Source organism: Oncorhynchus masou, chromosome 19 (genome assembly GCF_036934945.1).
Source record: "Oncorhynchus masou masou isolate Uvic2021 chromosome 19, UVic_Omas_1.1, whole genome shotgun sequence".
Lineage (NCBI taxonomy): Eukaryota > Metazoa > Chordata > Actinopteri > Salmoniformes > Salmonidae > Oncorhynchus > Oncorhynchus masou.
The window spans coordinates 12,912,064-12,936,415 of NC_088230.1; the positions used below are offsets into that span (position 1 = coordinate 12,912,064).

At 47.4% G+C, this 24,352-nt stretch overlaps 1 protein-coding gene across 5 annotated transcripts in view; it reads right to left on the reverse strand.

Moving 5' to 3' along the window:
* The window catches only part of LOC135505824 (neurexin-3b-like), a 450,362-nt gene that overhangs the window by 235,950 nt on the left and 190,060 nt on the right, over nt 1–24,352 (reverse strand). The gene's annotated exons all lie outside the window — the stretch shown is intronic.

The following is a 24,352-nucleotide window of genomic DNA, read 5'->3' on the forward strand; positions in this document are numbered from 1 at the left end:
GTGTGTGTGTGTGTTCAGAGGCCTGATCACTAGGCAGGTGTGAGGGAAGTCTGATTCCCCAGTACCCTGGAGGATGTAACAGCATGGGACTAATGGTCTGGTCAGATCTCAGGCCAAGCCTTTCATACGCACATACCACCAGGTGCAACGGAATAGTTGCCAGAAAGAAACTCTGTGTTCCTGCCAGGAGATTGTAAATGAGATGAGTTTTAATTTAAAACAGGGCTTTTTATTCTACAGATAATAAAATGTGGTATCTTCGATCGACATGGACCTCAAACAACAGGGGTTTTTCTTTTGTGATAAAACATGAATTCGGAATTAACAACAGTGTGGTGTACTGTGAGAGCAGTAGCTAGCAACCATTTGAGGTTATGATAAACGGAATAGAAAAGCGTCCAGGCGATATTAAGCTATGCTCTCTCATGCTCCGATGACACATACCACATCCAGTGATGCTCTATCTGGCCGTCTCTAATATGCACTCACAGCCTCACACACACACACTTTTCTAATACGCACACACAGCCTCTCACAGGCATTAGGATCCGGACTGGAGATCCCTTGATCAGGGCTGACGTGCAGCGTGAAGGGCTGGAGTGGTTGGAGCGCTGGGTTAGAGGGTTGGATGGTTGGAGACAGAGCGTATTGTTTTAATGGCTGGTTTGGAAACAAACAAACACATGGATGTATGTAGTTATGGTGATACAGCTCACGTGGTGGTTAGAGAGAGGAGAGAACATGGATTTAAACAGAGTTTGATACTGGGGCTAAATGGAGGGAGCATGACCACACACAGTACACACACACACACATACACACACACACACTACACTGTGGCTAGGGGGGCTATAGCCACGTCACAAATCTGTGTAGTCCCAGTTAAGTCCCCTCAAGCATTTTAGTATTTATTTTATTTTTTAAATAAAGAAATATGTCAAAGTTAATAACCAGCCATTATGTTCCCAATCCAGTCCCTGGCTGTGTGCTTGTGCCAAGCGTGTACCATGTGACATGTGTGTGTATGGAGGGGGGGGCTCGCGCACGTTAGGCTACGTTATGTGAGCTAACTTCTAGCTAGCTAGTCGCCCATCTCGCCCTGTTGGCGATGGACCATTTCCTGATCAAGAGAAGAGTGCGGGTAGAAAATGAAAAAAAGAGAGTCTATATACATTGTGTGCAAAAGGCATGAGGAGGTAGGCAAATAATTACAATTTTGCAGATTAACACTGGAGTGATAAATGATCAGATGGTCATGTACAGGTAGAGATATTGGTGTGCAAAAGAGCAGAAAAGTAAATAAATAAAAACAGTATGGGGATGAGGTAGGTAAAATTTGGTGGGCTAATTAGCGATAGACTATGTACAGCTGCAGCGATCGGTTAGCTGCTCAGATAGCAGATGTTTGAAGTTGGTGAGGGAGATAAAAGTCTGTCTGCACCACAGCCACCACTAGCTGCACTGTTAGCACAGTCACCGCTAGCTGCACCACAGCCACCGCTAGCTGCACCACAGCCACCACTAGCTGCACCCCAGCCACCACTAGCTGCACTGTTAGCACAGCCACCGCTAGCTGCACCACAGCCACCACTAGCTGCACCACAGCCACCACTAGCTGCACTGTTAGCACAGCCACCGCTAGCTGCACCACAGTCACCACTAGCTGCACCACAGCCACCACTAGCTGCACCACAGCCACCACTAGCTGCACTGTTAGCACAGCCACCGCTAGCTGCACCACAGCCACCACTAGCTGCACTGTTAGCACAGCCACCGCTAGCTGCACCACAGCCACCGCTAGCTGCACTGTTAGCACAGCCACCGCTAGCTGCACCACAGCCACCGCTAGCTGCACCACAGCCACCGCTAGCTGCACCACAGCCACCACTAGCTGCACCACAGCCACCACTAGCTGCACTGTTAGCACAGCCACCGCTAGCTGCACCACAGCCACCACTAGCTGCACTGTTAGCACAGCCACCGCTAGCTGCACTGTTAGCACAGCCACCGCTAGCTGCACCACAGCCACCGCTAGCTGCACCACAGCCACCGCTAGCTGCACCACAGCCACCACTAGCTGCACCACAGCCACCACTAGCTGCACTGTTAGCACAGCCACCGCTAGCTGCACCACAGCCACCGCTAGCTGCACCACAGCCACCGCTAGCTGCACCACAGCCACCACTAGCTGCACCACAGCCACCACTAGCTGCATTGTTAGCACAGCCACCGCTAGCTGCACCACAGCCACCACTAGCTGCACCACAGCCACCGCTAGCTGCACTGTTAGCACAGCCACCGCTAGCTGCACCACAGCCACCACTAGCTGCACTGTTAGCACAGCCACCGCTCCCTCTGATTTAAGCCAGTCACCTGTTGAAGAACCAAGGCGCCCTCTTCCTCGGCGTTATACAGCCACAAAAGTTGGACAGCAGGATCGCTACTTCATTCATAGATGCTATGAGGATTACAAATGGCTGGAATATTCTATTTCAAAAGGACCGTGCTTTCTGCTTTGAATGCCGCCACTTTCAACGTCCAGGAAACCACGGTGGAGGGAAGGCGACATTTACCCACGATGGCTACCAGAACTGGAAGAAGGCCACACGTGCGTTCAAGACAAATATGCAATGACAGCGTGGAATCAGTGGACTATTCAGAAAGAGCATTGCATATTGTTGAGCCAGACTCTAAGTGATGAACATACAAAAACAGTCCAAGAGAACAGAGAGTATATGAGAGTAGTTGTGGGGACACTGCGTACCAGGGACTTTCACAGAGAGGAGACATAGGAACCAGGGAAACTTCTTTGAACTTTTAAAGGTCGTAGATAAATTCGGCAAAAATATTTGCACAGAAAATCTCAGATAATACTAGAAATGCTAAATACGGGCATCGTGATATACAGAATGAAATACTGGACAAACCCTCGACTCAGCAACCTTGCCTGCCTGTCACATACAGGGCCCTGGATGTCCAGACACGCAGAAAGAACCAGGGTTCCTGGATGTCCAGACACGCAGAAAGAACCAGGGCCCTGGATGTCCAGACACGCAGAAAGAACCAGGGCCCTGGATGTCCAGACACGCAGAAAGAACCAGGGCCCTGGATGTCCAGACACGCAGAAAGAACCAGGATGTCTGGATGTCCAGACACGCAGAAAGAACCAGGATGTCTGGATGTCCAGACACGCAGAAAGAACCAGGATGTCTGGATGTCCAGACACGCAGAAAGAACCAGGGTTCCTGGATGTCCAGACACGCAGAAAGAACCAGGGCCCTGGATGTCCAGACACGCAGAAAGAACCAGGGTTCCTGGATGTCCAGACACGCAGAAAGAACCAGGGCCCTGGATGTCCAGACACGCAGAAAGAACCAGGATGTCTGGATGTCCAGACACGCAGAAAGAACCAGGATGTCTGGATGTCCAGACACGCAGAAAGAACCAGGATGTATGGATGTCCAGACACGCAGAAAGAACCAGGGCCCTGGATGTCCAGACACGCAGAAAGAACCAGGGTTCCTGGATGTCCAGACACGCAGAAAGAACCAGGGCCCTGGATGTCCAGACACGCAGAAAGAACCAGGGCCCTGGATGTCCAGACACGCAGAAAGAACCAGGGCCCTGGATGTCCAGACAGGCAGAAAGAACCAGGGCCCTGGATGTCCAGACACGCAGAAAGAACCAGGGCCCTGGATGTCCAGACACGCAGAAAGAACCAGGATGTCTGGATGTCCAGACACGCACAAAGAACCAGGGTTCCTGGATGTTCAGACACGCAGAAAGAACCAGGGCCCTGGATGTCCAGACACGCAGAAAGAACCAGGGCCCTGGATGTCCAGACAGGCAGAAAGAACCAGGATGTCTGGATGTCCAGACACGCAGAAAGAACCAGGGCCCTGGATGTCCAGACACGCAGAAAGAACCAGGGCCCTGGATGTCCAGACACGCAGAAAGAACCAGGATGTCTGGATGTCCAGACACGCAGAAAGAACCAGGGCCCTGGATGTCCAGACACGCAGAAAGAACCAGGGCCCTGGATGTCCAGACACGCAGAAAGAACCAGGGTTCCTGGATGTCCAGACACGCAGAAAGAACCAGGGCCCTGGATGTCCAGACAGGCAGAAAGAACCAGGGCCCTGGATGTCCAGACACGCAGAAAGAACCAGGGCCCTGGATGTCCAGACACGCAGAAAGAACCAGGGCCCTGGATGTCCAGACACGCAGAAAGAACCAGGATGTCTGGATGTCCAGACACGCAGAAAGAACCAGGGCCCTGGATGTCCAGACACGCAGAAAGAACCAGGGCCCTGGATGTCCAGACACGCAGAAAGAACCAGGGTTCCTGGATGTCCAGAAGATTATATACTCATTTGCACTGAACCACAACAACTGACGCATCGTCCTTCTATAAAACAACACTTGGTGAGCATCTGAAAATCAGTTTATTATTAACAGAGTGTGCCTGTCCGGTGGTAGGAACATGATTGAATCATGCTGATCTGAATCTGGCCGGAACAAGAAGAAGCAGCATATTGTCAGCCAGTCGGCCTACAAGTATTTTTGCAATAGAAATATAATCACTAAGATTGTGATGATAGCCCGTTCGTTTTACAAGTGTGTGCACAGTTAACAGGCTAAATACTTAACGCTGATCGTTGTGGCTGCACGTCGGATATCATTCATGTCATTTGTGACATTGTCATAGCCGTTTCAACCCAATACATTTTTACCAATGCGCAGTTGTCTGATTATGCATACGGAATAAATGCACTTGTAAATAGTAATAATAATTGTAAATGAAAATCAACTATTTTCTTAGCACCCCCACGTATTGGTCAAGCCCTCCCCCTTAGCACCGGGAGAGAAACAATCCTGGCGCCGTGCCTGCACACACACCCCCCACCTACCCTATCCTACAACGCATTCAAACCAGTGGCTCTATAAGTAAGCAGCGTGTCTGTCAGACAGACAGGCAGACAGGCAGACAGACAGACAGGCAGGCAGGCAGGCAGACAGACAGACAGACAGACAGACAGACAGACAGACAGACAGACAGACAGACAGACAGACAGACAGACAGACAGACAGACAGACAGACAGACAGACAGACAGACAGACAGACAGACAGACAGACAGACAGACAGACAGGAGAGCTCTCTCCTCTGAGATTGATTACAATCAATATATTCACCACAGAGAGAGATAGGAAGCAGGCCGGAGGTCTTCAATCCCCAATCTCTTAATGCAGGAGACCAATCTATCACACTACGTTAGGTCAAGCGCCCTTCGGGGGTGTGATTCATGGTGGAGTACAAGGAGTAGCTTAGATCCGCTTTCAGGTGACGGGAAACAAGTGAAGGCCTGAATTACCATACTGGCAGGGGTAGCTTTGAGTTAGTGTATAGTCGGATGACACACACACACACACACACACACACACACACACACACACACACACACACAGCTGACTAAACATAAACAAGATGAGATGTTGTGGGCTCATTAGTGAGAAACGTGTGTGTGTGTGTGCCCTATATCCGTCCACCAGTTTATTTTTTCTTCAGGGACCATTTAGAGGCAGCTAGGAGAAACAGGCTCAGGTCTGAATGGCATCTCTGAATTGACAACGCTCCTCACTCGCAGTAAATTGCTTTGACAATTGCAGTGATGCCGCCTGTCTTCTCTGACCTTATTTATCCCCAGCCCCAAACCTCCATTCCTCCCCCTCCTCCTCCTCCTCCTCCTCCTCCTCATCCCTCATTCTTCTCGTCCTCCCTCCAGGACGCCTGAGAAACAATTTGAAACGCTGGCCCCGGGAGCCGTTGTCCCTGTGTGGTAATTGGGTCCCATGTCACCCACCAAATGCAATAACAGCGTTCGGCGCACAGGGCCCTTATCTAAATGACATCACTGTCCTACTTTGGCTTTGTGTGCTATACAGCTCTTTGAGTGAGTGAGCGTGTGTGTGTGTGTGTGTGTGTGTGTGTGTGTGTGTGTGTGTGTGTGTGTGTGTGTGTGTGTGTGTGTGTGTGTGTGTGTCTGTTATAGCTTGGCGCTGCTGCTACAGAAGCCCACACTGCAGTCTAGAGAGAGTGGTGTAGCCACATTCAGCGCAGTGCCTATCAGGGCGGCTCTAGTGTGTGTGTGTGTGTGTGTGTGTGTGTGTGTGTGTGTGTGTGTGTGTGAGACACCCCAGAAAATTGTCCATTGGAATAAATATCTCTCCTATGCAGGCTGTACAGTTCGAGACAGAGAAGGGAAAATGGTGGGCAGACGAGAGAGGATAAAAAAGACTCAAGGTGTGTCTTACACTTGATACTGATGGACAACCAGATTGGATAGTTGATGATCCATCATTGACTGGCTGATGCTCAACACAAAAAAAACATAGGCATTAGTGTAACTTCAACCCAATTCATTCTGAGCCTCGTCCAGTGTCTGAACTGGGCTGGAGGGTTGGGAAGCTACTGACACAAAAATTGTACTAGTTAGACAGAGAGAGAGAGACAGTCATGATTTTAGAGTGATCATTAAGGCTCCTCTGCGTACTTCAACCAACTCCCCTTTTAGATGTTGAGTCATTAGCCAAAGGATCATGTATATTCAACTAACAGACAGGTAGATGACCTCTTGGCATGATCAAACAACGTCTCAGAGGCCACAATCTTCAATGCCAAATAAGGGCTTTGAGGAGCTCCTTCACAAACCACTTCCCTCAAATGAGAGCCCTTCCAACAGGCAGTGGAGATGCTCGTTCTGAGACAAGAATGTGTTAGAACAGAGCAAAGAGCGTTATTAGAGCGATGTGTTAAAAGCCATCGACTAAATACTCAAATTCCACGACAGAACTGTTATTACCTTCGTTCTTTCTTTTCTTCTCCGCAGGGAATAGGTCCACAAATGCCAATCCTTCCACCAATGTCGGTGAAGCTAGGATGAACCACTTACAGACATTGCAGCTAACATTAAGGACTTGGTCTTTCCACAGGTCAACCTGCCCATGATTATGTGTAAAAGCATTGGCATTCGTGATCATCAGAAAAGCACAGGTGAGAGAGGCCACTGTTAAATGTTAAAAGCATGTAAGGGCACCTCTAAAAGGCCCCAGAGTTAGGGAAGAAGACATTTTAAAGACACAAATGTCCTTCTGGCATATGAAGGCATCAGTACATGCTCATTCTTATGGATCCGGAAAGAGTAAGTGAACGGCCTTTGTGGGAAAATAGGTTTGGGGGCTGTGCATGTTCCAGTCCCCTCCTGAAATGTCCAGGTTCTCCTCGAGCTAACATCCTCTCTCTTTCCTCTGAGATGAACCCTGCTATTCTTCTTATCCACCCCTCTCCTGGTGTATGTACCTAAGGTGTGTGTTTTGTTCATTGTACATGTGTTCCAGTGGCTGGATCAGTAGTGTACCTTCTTCTTGACATCAGGAGAACAAAGCGGGGAATGTCACCACAAATGAGAAGACGAAAAACTCTCGCAACATTTCTGATCCGTAAACATCTAAACTGTTCTTGTGTAGGAGGAAGGGGGAAATGCGTGAAATTGCTGCTGGAGCAAATTGAACGCGGAATGAGAACGCTGTCTGGGATGACAAACGACCTGTTGTGGTGTTCAGTTGAAAGCCCGTGTGTGTGTGTGTGTGTGCCTGTCACACCTGCCTGCTGTGCCAGTCTGCAGTAGCACACGGCAGAAGTATATCAATTCAGAAGAACCATGAGAGGAGTTGATGAGAAGCTGTCTGTATTGATTTCACTCATCTAGAGTCTGAGTTCAGGCACAACACAACATGACCCTGAGAGGGTGGATACACACGCACACACACAAAAATCAACACACACACACACGTTGTGATACAAACACCTCTATACCAGGCGGAGTCAGAGGAGGGCCCTAAAGAAAGAGAGGGAGAGAGAGAGAGAGACAGTACAACTCTTAGTCACAGGTGAGATGCATTTATGGAGAAAACGTCTTCAGAGCAGTAAGTTTGGTTTTGGGCAGTGGCTGGCGGGCGGATGGTGGAGTATTTGTCCCTATTGATTGGGTGATTTGTACGTGTTGCCGGGGCCCACTAAATGTGTCTGGAGACGTGTTGATAGATGGGTGTGTGTGTGTGTGTGTGTGTGTGTGTGTGTTGATGGATGTGTCTCCGTTAGCAACGTCAGCCAGGTAGAAGGGCTGTAACAGCCCCAAGGTTACCCATGCGACCAGCAGAAACAGATGGATGTACCATGTCCTAACTGTCTGTTATGTGCTACTGTACATTCAATCACTCTCAGCCCCAAAATGTTTGGTGTGACTGACTCAGACTCTGGGTCGACTGTTTCCAGAGTCTATGGCTTACTTAGTTCTCTATCTGTTTCTGTCTATGTCTAAATGTCTCTCTCTCTCTGTTTTACACCTCTCTCTCTTCCTGTCAACCCCCCTCTCATTGTAAAGCTTCCATTACAGTATATGTACTGTATTATATATTCAGTTAGCAGTCATCTGTTTGTGTCTGCATTGAACAATGAACTATGGGAAGGTAGTAAATATTTACTGTGCATGAAGTCTAATTGGCAAATAACAGGCCTGTATACCGACGTAGATACTGAATATCAACACAAACATGGAAGGATGCATCTACTACACACGGGAGAGCACAAAAATGAGACACACACATACACACAAACACAAATAAACTTGAACAAATACACTTTTTCCAGATGAACTTTGCTCTTGTTTCTCTGCTGGTCATTCATTAATTTGTTCCATATTCTCCCATTTTCTCTCTCACTATGGCTCCACCATCTTCAGTGATGGCATTATGTCTGCCTCCTGCACCCGGTTGACACATCCACTTATCTCAGTGACACACCATAGCCATATAACACACACATACTTACACACGCACACACACACACACAATGCCTTCTATGCTCACTTCTAGGCAAGCAACACTGAACCATGCGTGAGAGCACCAGCTGTTTTCTCGGACAACTGTGTGATCACACTCTCTGTGGCCTATGTGAGTAAGACCTAAGCTAACATATGATTTGGAATTTTTGAACACTTAAGGTATACATTTTTTTTAAATAATATTTTATGAAACATTGAATTTGGCCTTACTGCTATTAGACCATAGAAACGCATTGAATGACATCTAAAGGAAGTTGGTTCTGAAGTGTCTGTCCTATATCTGAGAGAGATAAGAAAGATCAGGAAACTATTTCTATATATTTTGTATTTTATTATTAGGCAATAAACTATTTCCATATATACTTCCATAAAATGTTTAACTGGTACCCGGCTACCTTCAGATGAGTCTTGTGAAGCCTTTGGGTGTACTTGTGAGAGACTCACCTTTCCACAGAGGTCAAATGAGTGTGCAGCCCAAACTGCTGGGACACTACAGACAGAAGAAGTTGATTCCCAAGACACTTGTGGTGGATGTAGAGCAGACATTCAGACGCTACAGATGTTTACGTGAGAAGACTGATTTTCAGAACGTCTCATGGTCTGAAAAATACTGCTCTAGCTCTGCCACCTTTCACCGAAGATGCAGAAAGGCGACATCGGAGGTGGACTGAGAAGCAGCTCATGTAAAAAACTGATTCAACTGACGAATTTTGATGGGGAATTTCTGTATTATGCTAATTTGATTTATGCGAGGGTGAGGCCATCGACTCAATTTAAAAAAAAAACTTTAAAAAAACATTTTAACATTCACAAGGCCACAGGGCCAGACGGATTACCAGGATGTGTACTCAAAACATGCGTGGACCAGCTGGCATTGTCCCATTATCTGCATTGTCCCATTTTGCACAAACTTTTTTTGACTTTATCACACACGCTGCTACTGTTTACTATCTGTCAACTTAATTCCTAGATATATGTACATAACTACCTCAATTACCTCGTACCTCGGCACATCAAATCGGTTGCTCTTGTATTTGGCCAAGTTATCGTTATTCATTGTGTAGCTATTTTTACTTTAATTATTAGGTGTTTTACTTTTCTATTAGTTCTCCCCCCCAAAAAATGTCACTACATTGTTGTGAAACATTTCAGCATTTCACTGTTAGTAAACAACAGGTATGGACTAAGCATGTGACGAATAATTGATTGGACACACACAACCACACAATATATGCTAGGCTATGCTAGGCTGGCATCATTAACTTGATCAGTACTTGGGCTGTATTAGTTACACCATTACAGGCCTGGGTTGGAAATAGAGCCTTAAAGCTGCAATATGTAACTTTTGGGGCGACCGGACTGAATTCACATAGAAAGTGGGTTATAGATCTGTCATTCTCATCGAAAGCAAGTCTAAGAAGAGTTAGATCTGTTCTATATGCACCATTTCTATGCTTCCCGTTCTTAAGTTTTGTTTTGCCTCGTTTACTTTCAGTTTTGTACTCCAGCATCAAACAGCTGAAAATACAATATATTTGGTTCGGGAAAAAATATTACACAGTTTTTTTAGACAGCACAATGATTTTCTTCTCTATACTTGCTTATATGGTCATATAAACTGAAATTAGGTGAACAATTAGACATTTTGCAACCAGGAAATGGCTGAGCGATTTCTGCATAGGTCAGCTTTAATGAAGACATTTCATCCTTGTCTTCTCACAGAGTAAAGTGTAGAAAAGCTGTGTGTGTGGGGGGGGGGTCGTTTAACTATACTTCTGGACACCAGAAGTTAGAGTTAGGGTTAGGGTTAGTTTTGTGGTTAGGAGCTATGGTTAGGTTTAGGGTTAAGGGTAGGTTTTGTGTTAACGTTAGGGTTAAGGGTAAGGGTAAGGGTACAGGTTAGGGACAATAGGATTATGAATGGGACTGAATTGCGTGTCCCCACAAGGTTAGTTGTACAAGACTGTGTGTGTGTGTGTGTGTGTGTGTGTTTGGGGGATTATACTATCTGTTTGATCTGGGGTAATACCCCTCTCCCCTGGGCCACAACAAAGCAACACTGCACTCCCCCTCCTCTACCCTAAAGCACCTAGCTGCTCATCGATGTCTCTCTCCTCCATTCACCGCCTCTCTTCCCGAGGCGCGTTCATGTCTACGTCACAGAGGCGGAGGCTGCGTCCCCCTCTGTGCACTTGAGGGCCTTCGCTTGCGGCATTGGCCAGTGTGATCCTTTTTTTTACTAGGTACTGTAGCTAGTGTGTAATGCAGTAGAAGATGTCAGGACAGAATGTTTCCATTTGGACAGACTCACTGTTGAACCAGAATGCAGGACATCCTCCTGAGGAGGACAGATGAAGCCCACGACACCACTGTTCCTGTCCCAGCCAAGCCCCATCCCTACCTCTTATCCTACACACCAAACACCCAGCACACCTGCTCCTACACTGGCCTAGCTACATCCTACCCTGGCGAGGTCTCTGAGACACCACCCCCCTCAGCACCATTGACTCCCAGACAAGCCTCCACCATCCTTAATGCTACCCTGGTCCTCTAGACACCCTCCCAGCCCCACACACACCTGTTATCCTGCCCCTGCACCACTTAATCACATTTACTGTGACTGCACATTACATTATTCATTGTTCAAATGAAAACTCTTCAGGTATGCATGAGGGAGCTATGAATAACCACATTCCATCATATCTACTACACTACCTAGGGCATGTACACTGTGTTTGTGATAAGTGTGTGTGTGTGTGTGTGTGTGTGTGTGTGTGTGTGTGTGTGTGTGTGTGTGTGTGTGTGTGTGTGTGTGTGTGTGTGTGTGTGTGTGTGTGTGTGTGTGTGTGTGTGTGTGTGTGTGTGTGTGTGTGTGTGTGTGAATCACAGAAGGCGTTTCTCAAGCCAGTATCTCACTGATTAATAATGCAGTGCTTTTAGAATGGCAAGGACACTCCTTTTCCATGCCTCTTTTCACATAGCAAATAAAACACGTCACATTCCTTTACAGATGGAAGAACATGGCCCCCTCCAGTGACACAACGTTTGTATACCCTTACGTCCTTTGGCCTCATCCCCTGTAGAACCTTGTGTTGGGAAGGTGAGTGACAGGAATGAATTTATAAAACATGGAGGGAAACTCAGCTGCAGTTTTAGGTAAGCAGCCAGACTTCGTGACACCCCTCCAAATGCATCTTGGGAAGTAAATTAAGGCCATTTGGCTTGGCAGAGGGCAATTTATTACAAAGCAATTATTACATCTAAGCAATTATGAATGTCAAAACAAACTGATGAACTGTTTTCATCTCTGAGTGTGTGTGTGTCGTTGGTGTGTGTGTGTTTAAGTTAGTTTGGGTTTGTTCATGTTTGTGTGCCTCTGTGGGGTCTGCTTGAATGCATCCATGTACATTTGTGTGTGACCGTGTGTTTGCCCGACTGTGTGTGAAACAATGTGCGTGTGTGTGTGTGTGTTTGTCCTGGCTTGTGAATGAATAATAAAGCTTGACCTTTGTTGGGCGAAATAGACAAATAATAGACAGCAGCTAATTCCATTATGTAAGTTGAGTAATTGCCACGATGTAGAGAGGAGAGCAGCATCCGGCCCATTCTCCATTTTGCCAATAGCTCCCTCCCATCGCTGATGTCCTTGAATTACACTAGAACTGTGAGGTAATGATGCAAACCAAGTAAAAGGGCTGAGAAGGGTTGAGGAGAGGAGAGGTCAGAAGAGAGGAGAGAGGAGGAGTGAGGAGAGGAGGGGTGAGAAAGCAGTGGGGGGAGAAGGTCGAAGATGAGAACCATGACAAAACCGCTCAGCCATTACTGTACACATTACCAAACAGAGGCGGCGAAAAACAGCTATAAAAAGGAGTGAGAGAGTTGAATAAAAGAAGCAGTTGAAGTCGGCAGTAGAACTCTGCAGTAGACGTCTGTAGTAGAACTCTGCAGTAGCCGTCTGCAGTAGAACTTTGCAGTAGACGTCTGTAGTAGAACTCTGCAGTAGAGGTCTGCAGTAGAGGTCTGTAGTAGAGGTCTGTGGTAGAGGTCTGTAGTAGAGGTCTGCAGTAGACGTCTGCAGTAGAACTCTGTAGTAGAACTCTGCAGTAGACGTCTGTAGTAGAACTCTGCAGTAGAACTCTGCAGTAGACGTCTGTAGTAGAACTCTGCAGTAGACGTCTGTAGTAGAACTCTGCAGTAGATGTCTGTAGTAGAACTCTGCAGTAGATGTCTGTAGTAGAACTCTGCAGTAGATGTCTGTAGTAGAACTCTGCAGTAGACGTCTGTAGTAGAACTCTGCAGTAGACATCTGTAGAAGAACTCTGCAATAGAGGTCTGCAGTAGAGGTCTGTAGTAGAGGTCTGTAGTAGACGACTGTAGTAGAACTCTGCAGTAGAGGTCTGTAGTAGAACTCTGCAGTAGAGGTCTGTAGTAGACAACTGTAGTAGAACTCTGCAGTAGAGGTCTGCGGTAGACGTCTGTAGTAGAACTCTGCAGTAGAGGTCTGCAGTAGATGTCTGTAGTAGATGTCTGTCGTAGAACTCTGCTGTTGAGGTCTGCAGTAGATGTCTGCAGTAGAGGTCTGTAGTAGAACTCTGCAGTAGACGTCTGCAGTAGAACTCTGTAGTAGAACTCTGCAGTAGATGTCTGTAGTAGAACTCTGCAGTAGACGTCTGTAGTAGAACTCTGCAGTAGACGTCTGTAGTAGAACTCTGCAGTAGACGTCTGTAGTAGAACTCTGCAGTAGACGTCTGTAGTAGAACTCTGCAGTAGACGTCTGTAGTAGAACTCTGCAGTAGACGTCTGTAGTAGAACTCTGCAGTAGACATCTGTAGTAGAACTCTGCAGTAGATGTCTGTAGTAGAACTCTGCAGTAGATGTCTGTAGTAGAACTCTGCAGTAGATGTCTGTAGTAGAACTCTGCAGTAGACATCTGTAGTAGAACTCTGCAGTAGAGGTCTGTAGTAGAATTCTGCAGTAGAGGTCTGTAGTAGACGACTGTAGTAGAGGTCTGTAGTAGAGGTCTGTAGTAGACAACTGTTGTAGAACTCTGCAGTAGAGGTCTGTAGTATAACTCTGCAGTAGAGGTCTGTAGTAGAACTCTGCAGTAGAGGTCTGTAGTATAACTCTGCAGTAGAGGTCTGTAGTAGAACTCTGCAGTAGAGGTCTGTAGTAGAACTCTGCAGTAGACGTCTGTAGTAGAACTCTGCAGTAGAGTTCTGCAGTAGAACTCTGTAGTAGAACTCTGCAGTAGACGTCTGTAGTAGAACTCTGCCGTAGACATCTGTAGTAGAACTCTGCAGTAGATGTCTGTAGTAGAACTCTGCAGTAGATGTCTGTAGTAGAACTCTGCAGTAGATGTCTGTAGTAGAACTCTGCAGTAGATGTCTGTAGTAGAACTCTGCAGTAGACATCTGTAGTAGAACTCTGCAGTAGATGTCTGTAGTAGAGGTCTGCAGTAAATCTCTGTAGTAGAACTCTGCAGTAGATGTCTGCAGTAGAACTCTGCAGAAGAGGTCTGTAGTAGAGGTCTGTAGTAGAGGTCTGTAGTAGAACTCTGCAATAGACGTCTGTAGTAGAACTCTGCAGTAGATGTCTGTAGTATAATTCTGCAGTAGAACTCTGTAGTAGAATTCTGCAGTAGAACTCCGTAGTAGATGTCTGTAGTAGAACTCTGCAGTAGACGTCTGTAGTAGAATTCTGCAGTAGATGTCTGTAGTAGAAGTCTGCAGTAGAGGTCTGCAGTAGAGGTCTGCAGTAGAACTCTGTAGTAGATGTCTGTAGTAGAATTCTGCAGTAGAGGTCTGTACTAGACGTCTGGAGTAGAGGTCTGTAGTAGAACTCTGCAGTAGCCATCTGTAGTAGAACTCTGCAGTAGAGGTCTGTAGTAGAACTCTGCAGTAGCCATCTGTTGTAGAACTCTGCAGTAGAGGTCTGTAGTAGAACTCTGCAGTAGATGTCTGTAGTAGAACTCTGCAGTAGACGTCTGTAGTAGAACTCTGCAGTAGACGTCTGTAGTAGAACTCTGCAGTAGACGTCTGTAGTAGAACTCTGCAGTAGACATCTGTAGTAGAACTCTGCAGTAGATGTCTGTAGTAGAACTCTGCAGTAGATGTCTGTAGTAGAACTCTGCAGTAGATGTCTGTAGTAGAACTCTGCAGTAGACATCTGTAGTAGAACTCTGCAGTAGAGGTCTGTAGTAGAATTCTGCAGTAGAGTTCTGTAGTAGACGTCTGTAGTAGAGGTCTGTAGTACAACTCTGTAGTAGACAACTGTTGTAGAACTCTGCAGTAGAGGTCTGTAGTAGAACTCTGCAGTAGAGGTCTGTAGTATAACTCTGCAGTAGAGGTCTGTAGTATAACTCTGCAGTAGAGGTCTGTAGTAGAACTCTGCAGTAGAGGTCTGTAGTAGAACTCTGCAGTAGACGTCTGTAGTAGAACTCTGCAGTAGAGTTCTGCAGTAGAACTCTGTAGTAGAACTCTGCAGTAGACGTCTGTAGTAGAACTCTGCCGTAGACATCTGTAGTAGAACTCTGCAGTAGATGTCTGTAGTAGAACTCTGCAGTAGATGTCTGTAGTAGAACTCTGCAGTAGATGTCTGTAGTAGAACTCTGCAGTAGATGTCTGTAGTAGAACTCTGCAGTAGACATCTGTAGTAGAACTCTGCAGTAGATGTCTGTAGTAGAGGTCTGCAGTAAATCTCTGTAGTAGAACTCTGCAGTAGATGTCTGCAGTAGAACTCTGCAGAAGAGGTCTGTAGTAGAGGTCTGTAGTAGAGGTCTGTAGTAGAACTCTGCAATAGACGTCTGTAGTAGAACTCTGCAGTAGATGTCTGTAGTATAATTCTGCAGTAGAACTCTGTAGTAGAATTCTGCAGTAGAACTCCGTAGTAGATGTCTGTAGTAGAACTCTGCAGTAGACGTCTGTAGTAGAATTCTGCAGTAGAACTCTGTAGTAGATGTCTGTAGTAGAGGTCTGCAGTAGCCGTCTGTAGTAGAGGTCTGCAGTAGAACTCTGTAGTAGATGTCTGTAGTAGAATTCTGCAGTAGAGGTCTGTACTAGACGTCTGGAGTAGAGGTCTGTAGTAGAACTCTGCAGTAGCCATCTGTAGTAGAACTCTGCAGTAGAGGTCTGTAGTAGAACTCTGCAGTAGCCATCTGTTGTAGAACTCTGCAGTAGAGGTCTGTAGTAGAACTCTGCAGTAGATGTCTGTAGTAGAACTCTGCAGTAGATGTCTGTAGTAGAACTCTGCAGTAGACATCTGTAGTAGAACTCTGCAGTAGAGGTCTGTAGTATAATTCTGCAGTAGAACTCTGTAGTAGAATTCTGCAGTAGATGTCTGCAGTAGAACTCTGCAGAAGAGGTCTGTAGTAGAGGTCTGTAGTAGAGGTCTGTAGTAGAACTCTGCAATAGACGTCTGTAGTAGAACTCTGCAGTAGATGTCTGTAGTATAATTCTGCAGTAGAACTCTGTAGTAGAATTCTGCAGTAGAACTCCGTAGTAGATGTCTGTAGTAGAACTCTGCAGTAGACGTCTGTAGTAGAATTCTGCAGTAGAACTCTGTAGTAGATGTCTGTAGTAGAGGTCTGCAGTAGCCGTCTGTAGTAGAGGTCTGCAGTAGAACTCTGTAGTAGATGTCTGTAGTAGAATTCTGCAGTAGAGGTCTGTACTAGACGTCTGGAGTAGAGGTCTGTAGTAGAACTCTGCAGTAGCCATCTGTAGTAGAACTCTGCAGTAGAGGTCTGTAGTAGAACTCTGCAGTAGCCATCTGTTGTAGAACTCTGCAGTAGAGGTCTGTAGTAGAACTCTGCAGTAGATGTCTGTAGTAGAACTCTGCAGTAGATGTCTGTAGTAGAACTCTGCAGTAGACATCTGTAGTAGAACTCTGCAGTAGAGGTCTGTAGTATAATTCTGCAGTAGAACTCTGTAGTAGAATTCTGCAGTAGAACTCCGTAGTAGATGTCTGTAGTAGAACTCTGCAGTAGACGTCTGTAGTAGAATTCTGCAGTAGAACTCTGTAGTAGATGTCTGTAGTAGAGGTCTGCAGTAGCCGTCTGTAGTAGAGGTCTGCAGTAGAACTCTGCAGTAGCCATCTGTAGTAGAACTCTGCAGTAGAGGTCTGTAGTAGAACTCTGCAGTAGCCATCTGTTGTAGAACTCTGCAGTAGAGGTCTGTAGTAGAACTCTGCAGTAGATGTCTGTAGTAGAACTCTGCAGTAGATGTCTGTAGTAGAACTCTGCAGTAGACATCTGTAGTAGAACTCTGCAGTAGAGGTCTGTAGTAGAATTCTGCAGTAGAGTTCTGTAGTAGACGTCTGTAGTAGAGGTCTGTAGTACAACTCTGCAGTAGAGGTCTGTAGTAGAGGTCTGTAGTAGACAACTGTTGTAGAACTCTGCAGTAGACGTCTGTAGTAGAACAATGCAGTAGACGTCTGTAGTAGAGGTCTGCAGTAGAGGTCTGCAGTAGAGGTCTGTAGTAGAGGTCTGTAGTACAACTCTGCAGTAGAAGTCTGCAGTAGAGGTTTGCAGTAGAGGTCTGCAGTAGAGGTCTGCAGCAGAGGTCTGCAATAGAGGTCTGTAGTAGAGGTCTGCAGTAGAACTATGCAGTAGAACCTGCAGTAGAGGTTTGCAGTAGAGGTCTGCAGTAGAGGTCTGCAGTAGAGGTCTGCAGTAGAACTATGCAGTAGAACCTGCAGTAGACGTCTGTAGTAGAACTCTCCAGTAGAGGTCTGTAGTAGACGACTGTAGTAGAACTCTGCAGTAGAGGTCTGCAGTAGAGGTCTGCAGTAGAGGTCTGCAGTAGAGGTCTGCAGTAGAGGTCTGCAGTAGATGTCTGTAGTAGAGGTCTGCAGTAGACGTCTGTAGTAGAACTCTCCTGTAGATGTCTGTAGTAGAACAATGCAGTAGACGTCTGTAGTAGAGGTCTGCAGTAGAGAACTGTAGTAGAGGTCTGTAGTAGACGTCTGTAGTAGACGTCTGTAGTAGAGGTCTGTAGTAGACGTCTGTAGTAGAGGTCTTCAGTAGAGGTCTGTAGTAGATGTCTGTAGTAGAGGTCTGCAGTAGAGGTCCTCCCTGTAAGCCTCCCTGTATACCTCCCTGTACTTCTCCCTGTACGCCTCCCTGTACGCCGACCTGTAAGCCTCCCTGTATACCTCCCTGTACTTCTCCCTGTACGCCTCCCTGTCTGCCTCCCTGTACGCCTCCCCGTCTGCCTCCCTAAACGCCGACCTGTATGCCTCCCTGTCTGCCTCCCTGTCTGCCTCCCTGTACACCTCGCTGTACACCTCCCTGTATATCTCCCTGTACACCTCCCTGTCTACCTCCCTGTCTGCCATCCTTTCTGCCTCCCTGTCTGCCTCCCTGTACACATCCCTGTCTGCCCCTCTGTCTGCCTCTCTGTCTGCCTCCCTCTCTGTCTGCCTCCCTGTACGCCTCCCTGAACGCCTCCCTGTCTGCCTCCCTGTACGCCTCCCTGTCTGCCTGGCTGTCTGCCTGGCTGTCTGCCTCCCTGAACGCCTCCCTGTCTGTCTCCCTGTACGCCTCCCTGTCTGCCTGGCTGTCTGCCTCCCTGTACGCCTCCCTGTCTGCCTGGCTGTCTGCCTCCCTGTACGCCTCCCTGTCTGCCTCCCTGTACGCCTCCCTGTACGCCTCCCTGTCTGGCCCTCTGTATGCCTCCTTGTACACCTCCCTGTATGCCTCCCTGTACGCCTCCCTCTCTGCCTCCCTGTACACCTCCCTGTACGCCTTCCTGTCTGCCTCCCTGTACGCCTCCCTGTCTGCCTGGCTGTCTGCCTCCATGAACGCCTCCCTGTCTGTCTCCCTGTACGCCTCCCTGTCTGCCTCCCTGTCTGTCTCCCTGTACGCCTCCCTGTCTGCCTGGCTGTCTGCCTCCCTGTGCGCCTCCCTGTGCGCCTCCCTGTACGCCTCCCTGTACGCCTCCCTGTACGCCTCCCTGTCTGCCTCCCTGTCTGCCTCCCTGTACGCCTCCCTGTACGCCTCCCTGTACGCCTCCCTGTACGCCTCCCTGTACGCCTCCCTGTACGCCTCCCTGTCTGCCCCTCTGTCTGCCTCCCTGAACGCCTCCCTGTCTGCCTCCCTGTACGCCTCCCTGTACGCCTCCCTGTCTGTCTCCCTGTACGCCTCCCTGTCTGCCCCTCTGTACGCCTCCCTCTCTGCCCCTCTCTCTGCCCCTCTGTATGCCTCCTTGTACACCTCCCTGTACGCCTCCCTGTACGCCTCCCTGTCTGCCCCTCTGTCTGCCTGCCTGCCTGCCTACTTCTCAGATAGAGTTCAGGGTGCTCAGTCAGAGGGCCTGTTGTCTGGACCTCTGACAGTCTCTGTTGCGTGGCAGGTACTCACTGACTATCCTACCGATCCTTGACTTCGGTGATGTCATTTACAAAATAGCCACCAACACTCTACTCAACAAAATATATGTAGTCTATCTGTTTTGTCACCAAAGCCCCATATTCTACCCACCACTGCGACCTGTATGTTTTCGTTGAATGGCCCTCGCTTCATATTCGTTGCCAAACCCACTGGCTCCAGGTCATCTATAAGTCTTTGCTAGGTAAAAGCCCAGCCTTATCTCAGCTGACTCGTCACAATAGCAGCACCCGTAGCACGCGCTTCAGCAGGTATATTTCACTGGTCATCCCCAAAGCCAACTCCTACTTGGCTGCTTTTCCTTCCAGTTCTCTACTGCCAATGACTGGAACGAATTGCAAAAACGAATTTCAAAAATCACTGAAGCTGGAGTCTTATATCTCCCTCACTAACTTTAAGCATCAGCTGTCAGAGCAGCTTACCGATCATTGCACCAGTATGTACACAGTCCATCTGTAAATATCCTCATCCAACTACCTCATCCCCATGTTGTTATTTATTTTTTTGCTCCTTTGCACCCCAGTATCTTTACTTACACATTCATCTTCTGCACATCTATCCCTCCAGTGTTTAATTGCTATATTGTAATTATTTTGCCACTATGGCCTATGTATTGCCTTAACTCCCTAACCTTACAACATTTGAACACACTGTATATGGACTTTTCTATTGTGTAACTCTGTGTTGAACTGCTTTGCTTTATTTTGCCCAGGTCGCAGTTGTAAATGAGAACTCAACTGGCCTACCTGGTTAAATAATGGTGAAATATATATATTTTTTAAAACTATGCCTGTCTGCCTCCCTGTCTGCCTCCCTGGCTTCCTCCCTGCCTGTCTGTCTGCCTCCCTGCTTGTCGGCCTCCCTGCCTGTCTTCCTCCCTGCCTGTCTGTCTGCCTGCATGCCTCACTGCCTGTCTGCCTTCCTGTCTGCCTGCCTCACTGCCTGCCTCACTGTCTGTCTGCCTTCCTGCCTGTCTGCCTCACTGCCTGCCTCACTGTCTGTCTGCCTTCCTGTCTGTCTGCCTTCCTGCCTGTCTGCCTTTCTGCCTGTCTGCCTCCCTGCCTGTCTGCCTCACTGCCTGCCTGTCTCACTGCCTGTCTCACTGCCTGCCTCCCTGTCTGCCTTCCTGCCTGTCTGCCTGTCTGCCTCTCTGCCTGCCTCACTGCCTCCCTGCCTGTCTACCTCACTGCCTGCCTCCCTGCCTGTCTACCTCACTGCCTGCCTCCTTGTCTGCCTGCCTCACTGTCTGCCTGCCTCCCTGCCTGTCTGCCTCACTGCCTGCCTCCCCGCCTGTCTGCCTCACTGCCTACCTCCCTGCCTGTCTGCCTCCCTGCCTGTCTGCCTCTCTGCCTGCCTCCCTGTCTGCCTGCCTCCCTGTCTGCCTGCTGCTTTCAGTACCCTGTTGGATACAATATAGGGATTTGCTGTAAAGGCTTAGAGTCTGCAGTAAAACAAGACAAACCGCCAACCGTACCGCAGCAGAAATGTAGGTTACTGCCTGGCTGAATTTTCACTTTAATCTTACCACGAGTAGAGAAAAACGCTCTACTGGCTGCATTCAGATGAAATGAACAAAGGCAACACTAACTTTGACTCATGATGACTTTTTTCTAACAGCCTTCTATGTGACTCAGAACCTGGCATAACTTGAGAGTTAGAAGGGTGGTATTTGATGCCACCGTCACCCACAGTGCCATGCTTGCCAGGTCTCTATGTCACCCCCAGAGGCTTGAGATAGAGAGAAGGAGAGAAGTAGAAAGAGAGAGAGGGAGAATTCTACAAAAATCGTGGAAAAATATCCTCCGTGTACAACGTAAAACAGAAAATAATGCATGCAGAGCAGAATTAGGCCAGTACCCGCTAATTATCAAAATCCAGAAAAGAGCTGTTAAATTCTACAACCACCTAAAAAGAAGGGATTCCCAAACCTTCCATAACAAAGCCATCACCTACAGAGAGATGAACCTGGAGAAGAGTCCCATAAGCAAGCTGGTCCTGGGGCTCTGTTCAGAAACACAAACAGACCCCACAGAGCCCCAGGACAGCAACACAATTAGACCCACCCAAAGCACGAGAAAACAAAGAGATAATTACTTGACACATTGGAAAGAATTAACAAAAGAACACAGCAAACTAGAATGCTATTTGGCCCTAAACAGAGAGTACACCGTGGCACATTGCCTGACCACCGTAACTTAAGAAAAGCTTTGACTATGTACAGACTCGGTGAGCATATCCTTGCAATTGAGAAAGGCCACCGTAGGCAGACATGGCTCTCAAGAGAAGACAGGCTATATGCACAATGCCCACAAAATGAGGTGGAAACTGAGCTGCACTTCCTAACCTCCTGCTAAATATATGACCATATTAGAGATACATACTTCCCTTAGATTACACAGACCCACAAAGTATTCAAAAACAAATCTTATTTTTATTAACTCACATATCTACTGGGTGAAATTCCACAGTGTGCATCACAGCAGCAAGATTTGTGACCTGTTGCCACAAGAAAAGGGCAACCAGTGAAGAGCAAACACCATTGTTAATACAACCTATATTTATTTGATTTATTTTACCATTTGTACTTGAACTATTTGCACGTCATTACAACACTGTATATAGACAATGTGACATTTGAAATGTCTTCATATTTTGGAACCTTTGTGAGTGTAATGTTTGCTGTTCATTTTTTATTGTTTATTTCACTTTTGTTCATTATCTATTTCACTTGCTTCGGCAATGTTAACATATGTTTCCATGGCAATAAAGCCCCTTAAATTGAAATTGAGTTGAGAGACAGAGACAGACAGACACAGAGACAGAAAGACTCCGACAGACAAATATAGACAGAGACAGACATCCCTGAATATGCACTCCGTTGAGACAGTCAAAGGGTTGTTCAATGTCAAACAGGATGTGTGTAGAGACAGACAGAGACAGCGACAGACAAATATAGACAGAGGCGGACAGGCAGACAGAAAGACACAGAGAGAGAGACATACAGACAGAGAGAGAAAGAAGCTCCACTCTCCACTACTCTGCACTGGGCTAATTAGAACCACACTCACGTGAGGCTGCGCTCGATTCATGCCTGACACACAGCGCAGCACAGCCTTGCAGCACAGCCTTACAGCACAGCTATGGAACCACAGCGGGCCCCCTTCAGTTTCACTGTCAAACAACATGATTTGAGATATCACTTGCATTGTGTAAGTTGGAGAAAGCGTCATAGCAATCCACTTTCTGCAGCAGGTACAGCTTTAGAGGGGTGTGTTTGTGTGTGTGTTTGGAGAGGGATAGCAAGAGAGAGAGGGATAGTGAGAGGAGAGAGAGAGAGAGAGAGAGAGAGAGAGAGGGGAGGAAAGCTGATTTCCTGCTCAGGGGATTGCATCTAATTTCTTCTCTCAGCTAGCCAGCCTGGTGTAGGCTAGGCTGCGTACGGAGATGCTTGGTATATTACTGCCATCTAGTGGTGGCTCTATGAACAGTTTATAAACCTCGGGGAAGAGGAACCTCTACTTCATTATTATTTTACCCTTATGTTACCAGGTAAGTTGACTGAGAACACGTTCTCATTTACTGCAACGACCTGGGGAACAGCTACAGGGGAGAGGAGGGGGGATGAATCAGCCAATTGTAAACTGTACAGTAGAGAAGAATAACTTAAAGGATAGATTATAAAACACAAATGGAACACTAATCTGGTACCTGGCCAGAACATTAAACCACTACATTTAACTGCACCCAAAGGGCCCCTGTTTTAATAGGTAACAATTACCAATGAAGTTGTTGTTTTGTTTACTGGTATTACAATCCCTATTAGCTGGCTACAACTACGCTACCTGGGGTCCAATTAAAGCAAAATACAAAACAAGTCCACAAAAGACAAACCCAGAGGGATTTAGCCAGAAGCAGTACACTGCACAGGGAACTATTTAGGATGGAAATAATGGTGATGTTGTGCCCTTGGCTCCTTGACGTTGAAGGGTCGACAGGATTAGATGTGAGACCACTGGAATGTCTGCTGAGGCATGACCGTAGGCTAATCACTGGGTCAGAGTAGCACTCATCGCCTCAAACCACGACTCTGTGTCAAAGACAGGACAAGAAACACAGACGAGAGAATGAGAGAGAGAGAGAGAGATAAGAGAGCAAAAGAACGAGAGAGCAAGGGAAAGGCAGAGAGGTGAGGACCTAAAGAGAGTGTGAGACAGCGAGGGAAAGGCAGAGAGGTGAGGACCACCTAAAGAGAGTGTGAGACAGCGAGGGAAAGGCAGAGAGGTGAGGACCACCTAAAGAGAGTGTGAGACAGCGAGGGAAAGGCAGAGAGGTGAGGACCTAAAGAGAGTGTGAGACAGCGAGGGAAAGGCAGAGAGGTGAGGACCTAAAGAGAGTGTGAGACAGCGAGGGAAAGGCAGAGAGGTGAGGACCTAAAGAGAGTGTGAGACAGCGAGGGAAAGAGAGCCGTGGAGCCACCAGCAGCATTAGCCGGTATCAGTGTGATCACAGGTCCTTTTCGACATGATTCAGCTCGTTAGCTGTGCTACGGGCAAAGCAGAGCAGAGCGACCCTTACATTACACTGTCCCGTGAAAGATCGTGCACGCCACTGTGCGCGCCTGCCACCGCAAACTGAAGACGAGAGTCCCCATCGTCACGGGGATAAGAGCCACACACATCTGAGAAACCTCTTTAGGGGTGTTTACAAAATGACTGCTCGGGCAGAACCAGCAGTTATACATAACGTCAGTCACTCACTAACCAAGTTACTAAAGCTCTGTGACCAAACAACAAGAAGGTGTGACATTGAGAACCATTTCAAACCAATTCAACCGCTCTTGTGCTGAAGGTCTTCGGGGCATATTTTGAATATCACAGACACACCATTCCTTTCACTGTTGGTGTCACAGAGAAAGTAGAATATACAGCGTAAGAATAAGGTAACAACCAGCACGATGCAGAAAACCCTTTGACCGCTGGTACTGGGCGGCTGTCGCACAGCGTGCCTCAGTGCAACAGGCCATGGAAAAGTTGAAGGCGTCTGTCTGTGTGTCTGCATGTGTACAGTAAG